The sequence below is a fragment of the Chenopodium album genome, chromosome 4 (assembly GCF_948465745.1).
Source record: "Chenopodium album chromosome 4, dcCheAlbu1.1, whole genome shotgun sequence".
Classification (NCBI taxonomy): domain Eukaryota; kingdom Viridiplantae; phylum Streptophyta; class Magnoliopsida; order Caryophyllales; family Amaranthaceae; genus Chenopodium; species Chenopodium album.
In genome coordinates this window covers 11,913,511-11,932,549 of record NC_137837.1, presented here as the reverse complement: position 1 = coordinate 11,932,549, position 19,039 = coordinate 11,913,511, and the positions used below count along the sequence as shown (strand labels likewise).

Here is a 19,039-nt window from a genome sequence, read left to right as displayed (position 1 = left end):
CGGGTACCCGTCCCGAAAAAAAAAGCTTTTTTCCCAAAACTTCCCATCGGGTATTTACCGGGTCATCGGGAAATCGGGTCAGGACAATCGGGTCGGGTTTTTTTGAACACCCCTAGTTAAGACATTTGCCTTGCATTGCCACACATGCTTGTCAAAAGCTTTTTTTTTTTTTTTCAAATGAGTGTAAGATATAAACTGGTCACTCTCAATCTAACTTTATAAAATAAATAAATCCACATTATAAATATGTTTACAAAAAAACAAATTACATTATTTATTTATTTATTTATTTATTTTTAAATATTTAGTAATTACGGACCAAACATTTGGAAGTAGTAGGGGAGGTTGAGGAAATCCCTACCTCCAATCTCTATCTCTAAATACCTTCACTAGGTAGGATTTGAACCCTAAACTTCTAAAATTTGAGGTGAGAGTCTTATAAAATGAGCCAACACTGTCAATATGAAATTATGAAGGGATAATTTTGATGGGATTAGATGTGTTGGGTGTACATTATACATTATTCTTGTAAAATACCATGTACTTTGTATTCATAAGCCATGAAAGAAAATAAATAAATAAATAGATAATACAAGTAATAAAAACATACAAGTAAAAGATTTTGCCTAAGATAAATTGTCTAGGTTCATGTGCTTTAGAGGCTTAGAGCTAAATTTTGTCCACATTGAGCATCGAGTTGACAATGAGCTTTTGTGATTTGATTTATTATTTTTTTAAAAAAATAAAATAAAAATCAGTCAAGTGCAACTTGGGTTGCGTGACTTGCGTCTAATTGTAAATGCAAAGCGTCAAATTCGAATGCTAAAAATGGAACACTTACATGTGGGCAGTATATATGTGTTCCTATTACAACAATTGGTATTTGTATATCATGCTAGTTAGTGGTTAGTAATTAGTATCTTACTTTTTTTTTATTTTTAACTAATAACACTTCTAGAAACAAATGATGATAAAGTTTTTTTTAATCAAATGTAAATAAAAAAAAAATAATAAAAAATAAATAAATAAATAAATAATAAAAAAAAAAATGTTGATCAAAGAATAGAGTTTAATGCATGATCTTGGGTAGTGACTTTCCTTCTAGGAAGGATCTTAGTATGAATAGTATCCCATGTTTAGAGTCTCAAAATAAAAATCCGTAAAAGTATGGTGATTATTATTTTTTAAATTAAAATTTTGTTATTGTTGGAACTCTCCATTTATTTCTAATTAACTTGTTGGAAAATAATGTAACTTTAAGGGGTATTAAGCAAATTTGTGTTATGACAGATTAATTATGCATTTAAAATAGTTAACATAATAGTTCAGTAAATTTGTGTTATGGCCGGTTGAGATAATATTTTAATATTTTGTAAAGAAGTGATGCATTCTTTTTATCAGATATCAATTACAGTATTACAAATTTGTGCTCAAAATAGTTGAGGACTGAACTCGAATAACTCCTTTGATCCCAAACTTATCAACACTTTAGCCATTATCAACTTTAAAATTTACTTATTATAAACTTATTATTTATGTATTAAACTTATATTTCCTCCGTTCTTTTTCACTGACCCGCTTTGACTTTTAAACTATTTACTACCTCTCCTTTGACCGTCTTTTATGAATGATATGTAAGGAAAAATATATTCATGTGAGATCTTTTTGAATTCGTCTCAATAAGTACTATCATAATATACAACTTTTATAATTTTTACTTACGGAGAATTAAGGTTATTGATCGCTAAAGTTTTATATTGGCAAACGTGATAAAAGAAACAGGTCAAGTGAAAAAGAACAGAGGAAGTACTTCTTATGAACTTATCTTAGGGCCTGTTCCGATTGACTGAACTCAGCTGAGCTGAACTGAACTGAACTGAATTGAACTTATTAATTAGTGATTTCTAACTACGGATTAGTGATCTTTGATTATTTATTGATTATTTATTACTATACATATGTGTATATACAAATGTACATATTATTATTATTTATAATATTATTATTATTATTATTAATTTTGATTATTATTATTATTATTATTATTATTTATTGATTATTATTATTATTATTATTATTATTATTATTGTTATTATTATTATTATTATTATTATTATTATTATTATTATTATTATTATTTATTGATGACTATTATTATTATTATTATTTATTGATTATTATTATTAGTATTATTATTTCAATTATTATTGTTGTTATTATTATTATTATTATTTATTGATTATTATTATTATTATTATTATTTATTACTTATTGATTATTATTATTATTATTATTATTATTATTATTGTTGTTGTTGTTGTTGTTGTCATCGTCGTCGTTGTAATAAAAGCTTAAAAGAATGAAATTTGGCTTTATATCATTAGCAATATCATTAGACGTAAATTAAGAGCTGAACTGAACTGAACTGAACTGATCTGAATTTCAACGGAAGAGAACGTATGTGTTTAGAGCAAGTGAATATAGTAGAATGTAAACAATACAATTAGGTGTTATATATTAATTTAATGTTGTTTAGGAGTTCTTTTTGGATACTATGGGCCTGTTCTCTTCCGTTGAAATTCAGTTCAGTTCAGTTCAGCTCTTAATTTACGTCTAATGATATTGCTAATGATATAAAGCCAAATTTCATTCTTTTAAGCTCTTATTACAACGATAATAATAATAATAATAATAATAATAATAATAATAATAATAATAATAATAATAATAATAATAATAATAATATTAACAATAATAATAATAATAATAATAATAATAATCATCATCAATAAATAATAATAATAATAATAATAATAATAATAACAATAATAATTGAAATAATATCAATAAATAATAATAATAATAATAATAATCAATAAATAATAATAATAATAATAATAATAATCAAAATTGATAATAATAATAATAATAATAATAATATTATTAATAATAATATGTACATTTGTATATACACATATGTATAGTAATAAATAATCAATAAATAATCAAAGATCACTAATTAATAAGTTCAGTTCAGTTCAGTTCAATTCAGGTGAGTTCAGTCAATCGGAACAGGCCCTATATTAATTTGTAGCAAAAGATACCTTGTGAATACCTTAAAAATATAAGGATATGCTTTTTTAGTCTTATTAAAATAAAAAATTAAAAAAATCAGTGAAACTTTTTTAAACTGGAAGCTCACCATATATTACACCCATAAACATACAAATACATTCATATTCTATCACTTAGCTTGCTTTATGAAATCATGGTGAAACTTCCCTCCACCTTCTAAAAAGAGTTGAAAACGACCAATTGACCATAATAATATGAGAAACAATTGTTTTTATGTCTTAATTTAAAGGAACTTCATCTTGCAAGGAAATTAATTTTGTAAATTCCCTTAAAGTAAATCACATTATTTTTTTCTTTTTTTTCTTTTTTTTTTTTTTTTTTTTTTTTTTGTGTGTGTGTGAAAAGAGTCACATTAATTTAGAATTGATTCAAATAGAACTTTAAATGAAACATAGTGAATGCATTTTACAAGTAAGCTATCTCTAAAAGGCTAAAAGCCTATAAATGTAGATAACTTTATTATATGCTTAAAAAAATTATCACACAAACATAAGCAAATTTAAGTTCACAAATCACAATCCCTTAAAAAAGATATAATAAAGTTCATACATAATGGGATCAAACCAAACAAAAAAAGCCAACCAATAGATGAAAGGTAGATCAAAAAACCAAAATTAAATTGAGAAAAAAATATTTAAAAATGGAGGTCAATATCAAAGTAACAACTCTCAAGGAAATAGAAGTATATAAATGTAAATATAAATAAATATAAATGTATAAGTAAATTTAACATCATTTTCTTAATGCCAAAGTCAGAAGTAATACCTTTACAGGCTAATGTTGCAAATGTTATCTAATCTGTGGTAATGTCTTCAATCCTTTAGTTGCTTTCTAAGCATAAATGAATTTACAAACTGGTACCAATAGGCCTGCAAAACTACATGACACGTGTCATTTTGGTAATGGACCTATTACCTTCACCCCATAAAAACAAAACTTAAAGACATGTTGCTATCACTAAACACTATAAATACTCTTCTTCTGTTTTAATTAATTAATTAAATTAATTACAATTGGTTGTCCCAATCAATTATGACATTTTGAGCACTTTACTTTGTGTTTGAAGTATCTAGTGAGTGTATGATGTATGGCATTTATGTACAAGGCTATATGGTATATTGGAATGAGCTAAGAGATGAAACTTGATAAAAGATACTTTGTATGACACATAGAATATGTGAATCAAATTTAAAGAATCAATGAGTGTTTTGTAGTAGTACTAGTTGGACTTTGGACCATAGTGTTTAAATTTAGTACCAACTTTTATTTACATGGTAATATTACGTATGTATACATGTGATTGTCTAACAAGTATTATGTAATTTGTAAGGATATGTTTTCTTTACCTGAATTAAAATTAAAACTTATTTAACCTTATTACAATTTATTAACCTTGGTTGCAAGAAAGTAAACTTACGAGTGTGATGAGTTCATTGTCCATGATTGAACTTTTTGGAATCATCTGAATTATTGGACTTATAAACCTATTATTTAGTGAAGATCATAGCAGAACACACCTCTAATCTACTTTGCTTTTTTACTTTGTGTTTGATGCATCTAGTGCGTAAATGATGTATGTCACATTTATGTACAATGCTACATTTAGAATGAGCTAAGGGATGAACTTTGAGAAAAGATGTGATACATAGAGATGTAATTAATCAAATTTGAAGAATCAATAAGTGTTTAGTATGTAGTCTATTAATTGGATTAAAGAGTTTAGTCCCAATTTTATACCTTTTTGTTTTTTTGACAAAACTTTATATCTTATTATTACCTAAGTATACAAATGATTATCAAAACAAGTAACTTATAAAAGTGCATTATCTTAATTTGTAAAGTTGTAATCTATTTGAAACGACCTTAATTGAGCTTATATACCCATGATTAAGTGCCTGTTCTCATACGTTTATTTTCAGTTTAGTTCAGTTCAACTCAGTTCATAATTTCCTTCTGTTATAAAATATTCATTTCATTTCAATTCAATTCAGTTCAGTTCAGTCCAGTTCAGAATTTCAGTCTATTAGAACAAGCCCTAAATCTCATTGGAGCTATTAGAACCAATTAATTATTAAATAGTAAGCTTACTGGATCGAACAAGATTAAAACTTACTGGAAGGAACATGATTAAAACTTATATAAACTCATTAAAACTTAATTAATATTTTTATTTTAAGGAAAGAGAACACGTCTTTAATCAACTTTACACTTCACTTCAGTACATGCGTTATCACATGTACGTACAAGACACATGTAGAAAGTAATATAAACACTTCGTGTACCTCACATGACGGAAATAACACATAGATTCCTATAGAAGCATACATACAAGCCTGAGCTACCAGGGCATAAACTCTTATCGGCAACCTAGGTCATCACATATGGTAGGAGCAACACAATTATAGTGAACAATTAATGAGTTAGACGAGTAACAAGCAAAAGAACACAACCATAACCCAATTTCATGCCATTATACATATATATCTTGTTTATTGTTTCCATTTCTTATTTCAGCAATAGATGGAATCACTTTAATTGAAAGGAGTATAAATATAGTGACCACCTAATTAATAACAATAATAATTAAGGCAGTGGTATGATTTTGATAGGTTGAGATGCTGTTTTCTGCTTTTGGGTTCTTTTTATGTGAACCTTATATGCAAAACCTAGGTAGCTACTTCTAGCTAATCCATGCAAAATATAAATAAAATAATAAACATAGTAGATTAATAAAAAATTAAAATATTTTTCATATTAACATATCTTATTTTGACCATAATCTTGTACAATTATGTGCAATAGAAACTTTAAATTCATCTTTATGTATATACTAGTTTAAGTCCCGTGCAATGCACGGTTTTTACTTAGCATATTTATAAATTATAATGTTAATTTAACAATAATTAATTAAAAATAAAAATCAATATTTTTAATTGAAACAAATACTTGATTTTCTTTTCCATAAAATACCTATTATAAAATATTATATGTCAAAATATTTTCATTGAATGCATATAGAATATACTTTATATATAGTTGTCAAAATAGAAAGTTAAATATTATAGGATATTATAAAATAATGTTCATAAATATTTGTTAAAAGAAGGAAAGTAAAAGTGGCGGGAATTTTTTTAATCAAAACTTAACAAGTGTCATATCAGATTCGCCTTTAGTATAATGTAATTGATTTCTTTTCCATAAAATACCTATTATAAAATATTATATGTCAAAATATTTTCATTGAATGCATATAGAATATACTTTATATATAGTTGTCAAATAGAAAGTTAAATATTATAGGATATTATAAAATAATGTTCATAAATATTTGTTAAAAGAAGGAAAGTAAAAGTGGCGGGAATTTTTTTAATCAAAACTTGACAAGTGTCATATCAGATTCGCCTTTAGTATAATGTAATTGATTCAGCATATATATCAACTTATAGATCGATAAATATACAAGTCAAAGTGATGCATGTATTTTGTAACAGGATGAGTAAATAAAAACCATTTTTTTTGTTGGTGGTGAAAATGGTCCCCATTATGACCTGCACTATTTTGGGATCAAGGTTGATGCTAACTATACAGAGAAATCACAGCTGCATTAGAGAAAGAGTAGTAAAAAGAGATGAAATTAAAAACAAAAAAAGCTAAGAAAAAAAGACTAGTTAATACTTAATAGTTATTGTTAATTTGTTATACTAGTGAGTGAGTGAGTTGAGTGAGTGTGTGCATGTGGTGGCCTGATGGAAGTAAGCGTGATAATATTGAATTAAATTTTTTTCTCTCCTAACTTTGGGACCACTCTCGTCTACTCTTCCTATGTCTATGTCTATGTCTACGTCTATGTCTATGTTTGTGTCTTTGTTCTTGCTTTGCTTTACTCTTTTTCTAAACTCCTTTGCTTTCAACTCCTCAATTAATGCCTTAATTTATTATTCTTCCCAATGTCTTCGTACTTAGGTCACGGGACTTTCTGGTAAATTTCATTGCTCCCTTACTGGATGTGTGTATCGGTTCGTTCGTTGCATTGCGTGCGTATGGTACACCTGGATCGACTCTTGTTGTATAGGCAATAAATATAAATGGCTAGACGGCTAAACGTAGAAACTAAAAACTTTATTTTTAAGTTGAAAAAAAAAAAAATCCCTTATATAGGGACTTTAAACATAAGTTTAGGTTTTTGGTTGAGTCGGTCCAACAATATATGACATCAAGGGCCTGTTCTCTTACGTTGAAATTCAGTTCAGCTCAGTTCAGCTCCCGATTTCCTTCTCTTATAAAATATTCAGTTCAGTTCAGTTCAGCTCAGTTCAGTTTAGTTCAGTTTAGTTCAGTACAGTTCAGTTCATCTGAGTTCATTCAATGAGAACAGGCCCCAAGTGTCAGCTAGCTTAAGGAGATAAGATAGAATATAAAATTAATTATGAGGCTATTACCATAAGTTAAGGCAATAAGGCATAGAGTATTAGAGTGAATGCATGCATATCTGCCTATGAGGCTGACCTTCTTATCTTCCACTCCCCCTCTATTTTTTTTTAACATGTTTACATGGTTTTCAATATATACCATCTGATTTTGAGATCTGTATCTGTAAATATAGAGTAATTATTGTTAAAAGAGTTTAAATTGTAATTTTCAACTATATTTTTAAAACAAATCTAACAAGAGATGTATTCTAAAACGGACTAAGTATTTTTGGGCTTTCATGCATGCTAGATTGCTAGCCAGCAACAACAATTTGTGGATGGTAAATTCTTAATCACTAATTAGACTAATTTCTTCACAAACCAATATTTGAAAAATAGTGGAACTTTGTTGTAATTGAATATCAACAAAATGAAAAGTTGCTAGACATATTAATGAGTAATGGCAACATAAATTTATTGATATAGGAAGTATTATAAAGTAAAAGAAACACTAATTTAGATTATACAGTTTTCTTTGTGTTGTAAATTCACCATGGTTTGATCACAATTATGTTAAATACAAATTAGTCATAATCACTAGCTTTATAAACCATAATTATCAAATCATGCATTTCATCTTACTTTGGGTTGATAAAACATCCCACGAACAATTTGATTTTTTGTTTGTCCTTGGCTTATTCATAGGCTCATTCATAATTTTGTGTATTCATATAATGAGTTTAAGGTTTAATTTAAATAACTTGTATTGAAAGACATGAGCTTGATTTATGAAGTTATGAGAAAAAGAATATTCAAAGGATACAATTATCTCATTTATCTGTAGTGCTTTAATACAAGAAAAAAAAAAACTCCTAATACAATTTTTAAGATTTAGGAAAGATATAAAAATCAAATAATATAATTAATTAGTGATTACAAAATAAAATATCAATGGTATTTACACAACATAATATCCTATTATACCAAAAATTACATGATTTGATAATAATGTTGATACCAAGAGATATAATATCACACTTGGTATCAATATTATTACCAAATCATGTTATATTTGGTATAATAAAATATCATATTATACTTCAGATATTGTTACCTATGTTACAATAAGATATTATCCTATTATCCATTTACAATCTTTATAATATTAAATGAAATATCGCGAGTGATGAGAATTGATCCCATGACTTTCTGAAACCAGTAAAAAAGCTCTCAAGTACATGACCTATCCTTCACTTTCTCAAATTATGAAACTGCTAGGTTGAAAATTTGTCGGTACAATTCAAGTGTAATATTTCAGTTTTATTTGTTTGTTAGAAATTTTGAATAAAATTTAATGTATAACATTTCAGTTATATTTGTTTGTTAGAAATTTTGAATAAAATTTGATGACTTGTTCCCCTTTAATAACCAAAAACTACGTTATATAATACACTTACACCTTAAAATTCATACTCCCTCCGTCCTTTTATTAAAAGTCTATTTTTAATATTTATTACTTACATTAATAAGAGAAATGGGCTTCTAATTTAGGAACAGAGGGAGTACATAACAACGTTTAATTTTAGTTTAATTTTAGTTTAATTTTAGTTTAATTTGTGCAAATTTGGTTCATTTATTAGTCAAGATCAAGATTGAAAAAGAAGTCTCAATTGACCTTGTTTTCATTCTTTTCCCAAAAAGAATATCAATTCATCAATTGCATATGTCCTTAATAATGTGACTACTCGTAGCCCTTGCATTGTAGCCCAGATTTGTTGTTTGGTTTGGTTTACAAACATTATGAAACATTATCTTAGGTGATAAAATGTCTTTAAAAAATTGAACAGATAAAATTAATTAATTAAGTTAGATCGAAAAGTATCATCAATATACCTTAACTCGAATTATTGTTAAAAATATCACATTCCAAGCAACAAAAATCTAAAATCTACTTCTTTTATTCGACCTTTAACTTTTACATTAATTTTAAATTATTATAAATCACGCCTTAAAAAAGAAAAATAGCTCTAAAAAGATAGTTATAAATTTATAATCACCTAAACTATATATGAAAAACAAACTAACAAGTCTAACCGTCTATTATATTTGTCTTTCTCTTTTTCTTTCCTTTTTTTTTTATTTGAATAGAGAAAATTATAGTTGTCTTTGCACAAAAAAAGCTTAATTTATGCCAAATACAAGTAGAAAAAGACAATTCTTTCAAAAAAAAAAAAAAGAAAAAGACAAATAAAAAATATATATAACCCCTGGAAAATAAATAAAAATAAGAAAATTACCACCTATACCCCTGAACCCTCCCTATCTTTTCTACAGTTCCCTCCTATATATATACACACTATTTTCCTCTCATTTTCCGTATTCCTCACTTCTTCTCTCATTCTCATCATTTTAGTTGTTGAACAACACCACCAACAACAAAAACTTCGAGAGAAAAACACATAAAACACACAAAAAAAAGAAAAAAAAAAAGTTGTTCGTTTTTCCGTCTTCGTGCCTTAGTAGCAGTTGAAGCTGCCAGCATGATCTGAACTTTCTCTCCCTCTTTTCCCCTATTTCTTTTTTTATTTTTTTTTTATTTTTTTATTTTTCTCTATTCTCCTTGTTTTTTTTTTCTTCTGTTTCGTTCTCGTTGTCCGAGAAAGATTAGATCATGTGGTAGCTTCACCTGTTGACGAGAGCACGCTCGAAAAAAGGAAAATATTTCAATCCGTCAAAGTTATCAACATATGTTTTGGTGATACATATATATTTCATCTCAAGGTATGTGTTATGCCTATTATTTCTTAATCATATGATATATATTTGTGTGCTATGTTATATGTGAAGAATTTTTCCAAAAAAAAAATGTTATATGTGAAGAATTAATCTAAAATGATTAGAGGGTGAGAAATTATATGCTGTTTTTGCTAGGGTTTTGTGGAAAATTCTTATTTTTCATTTTTTTTTTTGGATCGTTGAATTTTAATTTATCTTTTTTAATTTTATAATTGATTTGATTATACTTAAAAAAAGGTTTTTAAGATCCCTCCTCGAGTCTTGGGGAAATAAGCTTTTTATATATCCCTTCCATGCACTGTTCCATATAGATTCTTTGAAATTAATTTAATTAATGGACTAATTTTATGTTAAGTTAATTGCACCTACTAATTACTAGGAGATAAAACTTCTTTGATTTGATTTATGCGTCTTATCGTGTTTTGTTTGTTAGTAGATCTATCTAATTAAGTCAAATCGTGATTTTCTCCTAACTAATTGACTATTTAATTAAATAATTAATTATTTAATTGTTTCTAACCACTTCTTCTTTCTTGTTTCCTTAACTTGTTCGTACATAAAACAGATTTTATTTTATGGGTTTAGAATGAAATTAATTTAAAAAAATTAAGACTAAAAATATTACATTGGTTGTTGCTTTATAAAATGGGAATTAATGATGAGGTTGTGCACCGAAAGAGGGGTAGATTGAAAAAGAAAGCAAATTGAAAGTACAATGTATATATACATGTTTTCATTTAAAGCATTTTTATAATTTCAGTTAATCATCATCATACATGAAAAAGTTTATAGATCCAAGGTCATGTGATAATTTTTCTTCTAATGTTTTTTTTTATACTATTAGTAGAATAGTATTACAAGGCGGCTCATAATTTTTGAAGAAAAAATGTGGAAGTTAAGGAAATGAATTTGTAACAAGTTGCATATATTCCACACTTATACATTCTTAAGGGTTTGTTCTCTTCAAATTATTTTCAGTTTAATTTAGTTCTTAATTTCCTCCTATCATAAAATATTCAGTTCAGTCAATTAGAACAAACCAATTTTAAAGTCGATTAGTGTTTGTTTAGTAATCGGATAAAGTTTGACTAGATTATTTGCATCTTTATTCGAATTTTCTAGTGGTAAGACTAGTTAAAGTATTACATTAGGTCTTACGTTCGAATCTCTTTTCCGTTGTTCTGGTATGAACCGGTCCCCGACCTTAAAAGTTATTGTAGGTAGTCTTATCTCAAAGATGTACAAACACATGTAGCCAACTATTTTGGAACAACTAGATTCTTAGCTTACACAATGTTTCTACACATTACACACTTAAATTTTTTTAAGGAACGAATTGAAAAAAAGTTGCAATAGCCATTGAATGCCTAAAATCTGAGTAGTCTTATCTGAAAAAATGTACAACACATATAGCCAACTATTCACAACCATTTGATTTATTTTGATAGCAATGGCTTTTATTTGCAACATTATCTTTTGAGCACATTTTGGATTATTTTCATCATGAATTTTGTTTTGAGCACATTTTGGATTACTTTCCGCATGAATTTTGTTACAACAAATTTGACGGGTTTAATCTTTTGTGTGACTCTAAAACATTCAATGTTATTACTTGCTGTCTCTCTCTCCAGTTGTTATTTGTTTGATGTAACATGTGGTTATTCAACATGACATAATTAATAACGTGTTCTAGGTGTATTAAATGACATTAAAGTACTCTATTGAGGAGATTAGTTTAAATTAGCATTTTGAGTTTTACATATCAAGTCTTGAACGTTTAATTACTTTTCATATTTTGTTCTTTCCTAGTAATGACAACCAAGTAGCATAGATTAATTTGGGTTTAAACTATACCTATTACAAGAAGTATTAAACTATAACGATTACAGAGTATATATTTAAAAGCATAAACTACTACTGTCACACATCTATCCCGTTATTTATTTCTTTTTTCTATTTACTTAATATTTTTTACAAGTAAATACTAATGATGACCCTGTTAATTTCTCTTAAACTCGCCGTATTTTCCATAAGAAGAATACATTATGAAATACACTTTGTTTTTCTTAGTTTTATAGTTAAGAGTGTGTTGCACCGGTCAACAAACTTGTTAGAATAGTCTCATTTACTTATTTGCTTTGAAACTACTTTGCATTGTATTTTAGTTCCCATTTCTCATTTGTTGGCTACTCTATATGCAATACATCTTTAAGATTCGATATCTTGAAGACTTATTAGGTTGTGGAAGATGTGTTAGATGTAAATAAAAATTGTCTCATTTAGTAATGAAATAACTCATTTGGTTTTCATGACATTTATTGATATGTATCCTTTCAAAAAAGATTACAATAGCTACTTGTTTGAAAAAAGTTTCCTACCTTCGAACTATCAATTAAGTTTATTTTATACCCTAAATTATTTGTAAAATATTTTTGCACCCTTAAAAGAAAAGCTAGTTTCTTATATTATGTACAAGTTGTTATAATGTTCTTGATTAATTGTGTATTTTTTTAAAAAAATTATCAATTTTGTAAATTTAAATTATATCTTTAGTAAAACAAAAACAAGAGCTTCTAGTCTTCTAGATATTGAAAGTCTATTCCATGCTAATAACTCTAAGAAGAACCCAGACCACTTAAACCAAAAGGGCACAATGCAACTCAATTTCGTAGTTTAACCTTATAAATCAATAATAGTTTCATGTTATATATTCTAAACCTAATCAACTCATAATTTATTCTTATATTTATTCTTATATAATGATAAATCATATATGGCCGATACTACGTATATTTTTGTTTTTACTAATTTATCGATCTAAATGGCTGTTCATATAATAGAGATTATTAAAATCATGATACACTTACAACTAATTATGGGACATTGTTCACATTTAAGCACAAAATAACACAAAAGATCATAGAGCTAGCTATAGTTAGCTAGTAATTGTAAAACTTGTAATCTCATGATCTTAATGATATGGTTGTTGGATGAGTTTATGTCATATTCATTATTATTTTGTCGGGGAACCCTATTTAGCTACACAACACAAAAACTTTTATAAATTTGATAGGCAAACAAATTTTGCCAACTTGAGCCAACAACAATAAAAACAATGATATTTATGTATAATTCAAAAAAAAAAAAAAAAAAAAAAAAAAAAAAAAAAAAAAGAAATCCGGATTAAAATTTTGTCTTGACTATGTATCATTGAATAGGATCACATGCTCTTTGTTGGCAACATATTTATAAATAGTAAGGTGAAAATTATATAAATATGAAAGAAGGTAATATAATATTCTAAGGTACGTGTATATTTGTATGCCATTAATGGGAGTTTCCTATGATAAACAAAAAACTAGAACCCTTAGAAAAAGGTGGGGTTGTCCCCAACACCATGCTTATATTAGCTTTCTCGTCTTTTTCTAAGTATTTCAGGAAATTTATATTTATTTTGTAAGTATATATGATCTCAGTTTATATGTTACAAATAAAAATAAATAAATAAATAATATATATTTAAAAATGAAAAAAAAAAAAAGGAAATAAAAAAGAACTGTGGGTTGTGACTTGTGAACATGCAGGTGACGTGCGCATGCAAATGATATGGTCCAGCTTATTATCATGGTCCCTGCCTGCTGCCTTAGCTTGGCTAACTTATACTCCTACTTAGCTTTCTATACCATACATATATACCTATTGTTTCTTGGCTTCTTTCTTCTTTTCTTTTCTTTTTCTTTGGAGGTGGGGAAAAAAGAATAGAAGATTTGAGGGATGATAGGATGTGTCATATGTGTGTGTTTATTAGATCGATGTCGACTTATGATCGAGGGTGTTGTTGAGAATTTACTTAAGCTATTTACGCTTTTAATGACGTTTTAGGAATACTGTGTGAAATTTTCAAAGGTTTAATGATGTGTTGGGATGACCATAACCATTTATAAATACATATCTTATAGCATTTACGTACATTAACTTCCTTAGAAAACTTCTTAAGTTAATGTCACAACGGTATAATCTTGGCTAAAAAAATATCTAAAAAAAAAAAAGACGGGCGCATTTGCTAACAATTTTTTGTTCAAATGGAGTAGCATGCTAGTGCCTAGTATAGTAAGTCTTTAATGATGGAAAAAACAACAAATTAGGGCGATTCACCTTAAATTCACTTATTTCAAGTTTAATAATTTCAATTAAGTTCAGGTAAGATGAGTTTAGGAAAAATGAGTTCTAATAAGTGTTACCGACCAAGTTCAAAATACAACTAAAATAATTGTAATAAATTCTAGTTCTAGCTAATCAGTTCAAGTAAGATAAGTTCGATAAGATAAGTAAAAATCAAGTGAATAGAACATATCTTTGACTTATACCTCGAGAGAAACGGACCTAATTATACTCGTGTATATCATGAGAGAAACAAACAACAAACAAGTAGCTCAACTTTCTCAAACAGTTTTTGGATTATATTTTAAAAATAGATCCAAAGTTTGTTATGTAACATCCGTAGCTAACTATTGAAAGAGGTGAAGAAGCAAGCCACCGAAAGAAGTAAAGCTCTTCTGCAACATGCATGTCGAGCACATGCTTCATCTATCCATCGGTGGCCGAAGATTAGGAAGCTGTTTAAGCCTCTCATGCATTTGAAAGCAACCACAAACCGTTACCAAATTGGGTCATGCATGATGTCCTATTCCATCATCATGTGCATCTTTTGCGCCCTATTGTTGCAAAACAGTTAACTTTTTTCCCATTTTTTGGATTTTGTTAGAGACTTCCTTTATACTATTGATTTTTATTTAACAATATTTATAGGATTGTAGATTTGTAGTGAGACTCATCATTAAGTTAGGGGTAAATTCAAGTTAATCTCTGAGATAAATGATGTGAATAAATCTCCTCTCACAATTTATTCATTTTCTTTTATTTTTTAAATGATAAAAGTAAAATAATAAAGTGGCACAGATTTCAACACATAAAGTTGTGAGAGGAGATAAATTAGATTGTTAATCTCTGAGATCAACTGGGGCTCCCTCTTAAGTTAGGTAACTTACATGACTATAATCAAATTCAAGATACCTAGTTAATTAAGATACCTAGTTAATTCGTAAGATACTAAAAGATTTCCTTCCCAAATAATCCTAAACCTAGACATGAAAAGTACTTTGTGCATGTTCTCTATTAGTATATGCACCCCGATCCTGCAATGTGAAAAGGTCAGACGCTTAAATCTGAATAATTATTAAATTATATCTAATAATAAATCATCGAATGTTGTCAAAAATAACTTATGATCAAATGGAGAAGCAACGACATTGTCCTAAGATGACGAGAGCTTAAGATGACGTGGGCCGAAGCATCAATAACCATGATCTATTAAAAGAAAATAATATTGTTAGGGCAAAGGATCGGAGAAGGGCTGCATGCAAGTTAACATTTATGCTAAGATGCGGAGATTGACAAAAAGATAGAGAGACGATTACTTAAGAGAGAGAATTAAAGGTCATCGTCGAGGATGTCAATATATATAGAAGGGAAAAGTAGGGGGCGAGGGAGAGAAAATGAGGGGAAAATGGAGCTCCATTTTTCTTCCGAATTTCTCCAATTTGAAGGGATAATGATGCTTATTAAAGAAGGAAGGAAAATAGATTCATTTCTCTAATCTTTCCCTTCATTTCGTCCCTCATATCCTTATCCAAAATGCATATGTAACCTCTTTCTCTCCCTTTTCCCACCCCTAAACCCTTATCCAAACAAAGGGAATAGTTCCCTCCCTTTCCTTTGCGTACCTAGCTAAACCTTCATCCAAACAAGGAACTTATATCCCTCCCTATCTATCCATTTCAAACAAAGTGTTAGAGTTATGACCTATGGTTAAGAAAGTATCAAGTTTTTTCAAGATCGTACGTAATTCTTACGTTTCATAATGATCGTCTTCCCAAGCCATTTTCCATTTTCCGAGTATATCAAAATGTGTCCCATATTGAATCTTACCATTTTGGAACATTTTTTTCCACATTATATCGTCATGGTTAGACTTAAATCTCTAAAATGTCACCATATTCATTTGGATTTAATACCTTAGCTCTCATCCTTTCGCGCGTAATTAATCACCACTTCACTTCTTTCTCTTTCTTCAACCCTGTACATTCTCTCTCAATCAACAAGAACCCTAACTCTCTCTCTCTCTCTCTCTCTCTCTCTCTCCCTCTCCTGAAATCGAAGCCTTACCTTTGTAATCACAAAATCATGATCCATTGCTTTGAAGCCCTGACTCTATTGTTCAAAATTCACGCTTTCTCTCTCTTTTCGATTCTATAGATATATTCAAATTAGGGAACTTTTCGATTCTGTGGTTTGTTATACGTTCAGTTATACGTATACTCCGATTGGTTTATTTTAATGTTATCTTAAATTTTATTGGTTCATTGAAATAATCAAAGATTGCATGCTGATTTGCCGTACAAGTATTTCAAAGGTCATAATTTTGTTTTATATAACCGTCATACTAAAGTACTTTACCTTTCCAAGACAATAATAATAAAGGAAATTTTGTGAAAAACTACCTATTATAGTCCAGAATTTGCGAGAAATTACCTATTAAAAAAAATGTTGTAATTGACTACCTAATTTTCGAAAAATGTTGTAATTTACTACCTTATGCCGGATTATGAAGGAGTTTGACCAAAGTTCTCCGGTGTTGACTTGGTCACGTGACCATCACGTGACACTTAATGACCCTTTTCTTTCACCAAGTGTCACGTGACCAAGTCAACGCCAGAGAATTTTGGTCAAACTCATTCATAATCCGGCGTAAAGGTAGTAAATTACAACATTTTTAAAAAATTAGGTAGTCAATTACAACATTTTTTTTAATAGGTAGTTTCTCGCAAATTCTGGATTATAATAGGTAGTTTTTTACAAAATTTTCTAATAATAATTTCAAATTCATATCATCTTAAATGCATAACTGGATATTCGGCCAGCAAGGATAGTTTTGAAGGCTGATTCTTAGAATCTTTCCCTTTCTAATTTATTTTGAAGATTCAATAAGGGAAGATCATATCGAAACAGAGGGGATATTTCATTTTATTATATATGTAATATTTATTATTCGTGTCTAATTAAATAGTTAATGCTATTATATCCTCTTTTGTGAACATATTTCGATTGCTTGCTTTTCTGAAAAATATATATGGTCTTAGGGCCTGTTCTCATTGACTGAACTCAGCTGAACTGAACGGAATTGAGCTGAACTGAACTGAACTGAGCTGAACTGAATATTTTATAAGAGAAGGAAATTAGGAGCTGAGCTGAACTGAACTGAACTGAATTTCAACGTAAGAGAACAGACCCTTACTTGGTTATATTGATTGCATAGTTGGCTACTATCTAATTGACTTGACTTGTTTGACCAAGTAATTTAATACTATTGTGTCAATAGTGTGTGTTAGTCGCCTACAAAGATATTTGGCAATAATTAAAGATGTACTAACCAAAACTATCTGTTAAATAAAAATTATTCTAAAGTTTTTTTTTTTTTGGTTATTTTCAAAAAACTATTATTTGATTTCAAATGTAGCCAATAAGGGTCTGTTCTGTTCCGTTGAAATTCATATCAGTTCAGTTCAGTTCAGCTCAGTTCAGTTCAGTTCAGCTCAGCTCTTAATTTATGTCTAATGATATTGCTAATGATATAAAGCCAAATTTCATTCTTTTAAGCTCTTATTACAACGACAACATCAACAAAAACAATAATAATAATAATAATAATAATAATAATAATAATATTATTATTATTATTATTATTATTATTAACATTATTATTATTATTATTAACAATAATAATAATAATAATAATAATAACAATAATAATTGAAATAATAATAATCAATAAATAATAATAATAATAATCATCAATAAATAATAATAATAATAAATAGTATATGTGTTAAAAATATTTAGAGGTTTCAAGTTTTTAATATATTTTCCATACATTTTATAATATATTTTCCATACATTTTATAATTATAATTATATAGTATATTTTTCGTAAATATTTTAATATGTACATTTGTATATACACATATGTATAGTAATAAATAATCAATAAATAATCAAAGATCACTAATCCGTAGTTAAAAATCACTAATTAATAAGTTCAGTTCAGTTCAGTTCAGTTCAGTTCAGTCAATCGGAACAGGCTCTAAATAGCATTTGGTTTGGACTTCCTCTTAGAGAGCATATTAAGGTTAATTAAACTATTATAATCTATCAATTATTCTAAGACGATTACATAGGGGAATTACTAATTAATCATACAATTTATTTCATCTTAAAAATAAAATTTAATTTTCTAGTGAGTAATTCTTTTTCTAATGCAAGTAATTGTTTTCTTGAATATAATTCATTTTAAAATAATTGAAAATTTTGATTAAAACAGAAGAGTGAGTCCAAAACTCCAAATTGTCCGATTCATGTGGCTTAATACGCATGCTTGGTGTAATGATCTTACTATTCCTACATGCTCAACTAATTAAGTGGATGCCAGGGTTGAAACTGTACTAACAGTCACAATTTATGAATTGTACTTAAAAGGAACATTATGCCTATGCAAAGTCATATAGACTTGTAGGCTTGTAGTATCATAATTATAGGGTTATTGCTCAACTTAAGGAGTATAATATTAATAACAACATGGTAAA

General features: G+C 27.8%; 1 long non-coding RNA gene across 1 annotated transcript; it reads left to right on the top strand.

The window, feature by feature from the left end:
• The first annotated feature begins 9,960 nt into the window (after positions 1-9,960).
• LOC145626690 (uncharacterized) lies at positions 9,961-14,170 on the top strand. Its single transcript, XR_014111057.1, has 2 exons — positions 9,961-10,325; positions 13,925-14,170. It is a non-coding gene; the product is annotated as an uncharacterized LOC145626690 (long non-coding RNA).
• The last annotated feature ends 4,869 nt before the right edge of the window (positions 14,171-19,039 follow it).